Source organism: Tribolium madens, unplaced genomic scaffold (genome assembly GCF_015345945.1).
Source record: "Tribolium madens isolate multiple individuals breed KSU strain unplaced genomic scaffold, Tmad_KSU_1.1 Scaffold_97;HRSCAF=244;Tcas5.2_LG3a, whole genome shotgun sequence".
Lineage (NCBI taxonomy): Eukaryota > Metazoa > Arthropoda > Insecta > Coleoptera > Tenebrionidae > Tribolium > Tribolium madens.
The window spans coordinates 13,432,222-13,433,859 of record NW_025401069.1 but is presented as its reverse complement, the minus strand read 5'-3'; the positions used below and the strand labels follow the sequence as shown (position 1 = coordinate 13,433,859).

Genomic DNA, 1,638 nt, shown 5'->3' with positions numbered 1-1,638 from the left:
TAAAAAATTAAGAATTTTCTAAGACATAAAATAAATGATGCTCTTAGACCAATAATATTGCAGGTTTGTGAACTTTTCGCACCAATYAGTTATAAAACAATGAAAAAAAGAAAGTAAATCCTTCAAAATTCTTATTTTTTATTAAAAGGATTAAAATGCAATTTAATTTATTTTCAAAAACTTGATTTGATGAAAAGATTTTGAATTTTAATTATCTCAAAATCTCGACTTTAGTCTCAAATTTGTACTCAATTTCACAAGCTATCAAAAATAAGCAATTATGATTTAAAACCAAAAGATTTTGCGATAACGTTTCGAAATTGTTTTGAAAAGTTCTTCAACATTGTTTATTCTTAAAAAACGCAAATTTTTAATAAATTTCAAATAAAAACTTAAAATTTCAATAAAAAAATTTATATTTTAAACCAATTTTTAAAATTTTTTACATCAGAAAATCCTCAAACTTTAAAACATTTAAAAAATGATTTAAGTTTTTTTCTCAATATTTAGACTAGCTTACTAGCTTAGTATCTACTCCAACTAAAATTTTTTTTCTAACTTCATTAACGGTTGGCGACCCGGAATTTGTCCGGTAATGGCGTTTCCGGAATTTTTGACGCGATTCTGGAGTTTTCACTGAAGTTGTCTACGACAAATTAGTAACAAATAGAAAAAACTCTTAATATTTGGAATTTCGTGTTTATTCTAATTTTTTTTTAGTAGCGTTAAAATCACTTTTAATGTCTTAAATTTTCTATTTTTCTATTTTCTCCTTCAAAAAAATGAATCAAATTCATTAATTATGTTATTCTCTTTCTCAAATTAATTCAAAATTAAGCTCTTTAGTGAAAAATTCCTTGAAAAAAATTTGTATTATCTCAAAAACTTCAAAACATTTTACGTAAACCTTTTACTATTCTAAAAAATTTAGAGAACAACAAAAAATTTGAAATACTGTATACTCGTTTTCATATTAATTTGATCATTTCCTAAAAAATATTTCTTTAAATAAATGTGTACCCCAGGTAGCAAAAAATATTTAAAATTAACAAGGTGATTAACAAGAGTAGCAAACATCAAGATTTTTGTCATTATTGATGTAATGAATGACATTAATGACACTTTCTGTGTAAATTGACCTTTAAATTAAAGTTGCATTTAGACTTCTACAACCTACTTGATGCACATTAATATAAAAAAAATCCTCAGTGAAAAATGGTCGTATTTAGATTTAAAAAATCCATTTTAAAGCTTCAAATTTCTAGTCTTGAAATGTTTTGACAAAAATTTTTTGTGAGCTACGGTTATTACGTAATCTTAAGAAATAGCGCGAGGAAACAAAATTGTATTTTTTTTTATTTTATTTTTTTTTTGGCCCACGGACTTGGGGAAATTTTTATTAATTAAATCGATAAATGAGCCGTATAACTTATTTACTTAACTTTGATTTGCTCTTTTATGTTCTCTTTACGTGGATTGGTCGCCGAGATATTTGACTTTTTATGAAAAAGGATTTTTTTGCCTTTGATCATTGGTATCTCAAAAACTGGAAAAAATTTACGATTTTTTGAAAAAAAAATTGCAACATTGATTTAAAGAAAAAAGAAAAGAGTAACTTTTTCTGTTGTAGTAGTAAAC

The 1,638-nt window shown here is 24.5% G+C and overlaps 1 protein-coding gene across 4 annotated transcripts in view; it reads right to left on the bottom strand.

Moving 5' to 3' along the window:
• Window positions 1–1,638, bottom strand: part of LOC123014138 (mitogen-activated protein kinase kinase kinase 13-A) — an 18,045-nt gene that overhangs the window by 4,159 nt on the left and 12,248 nt on the right. The window lies entirely within an intron of this gene.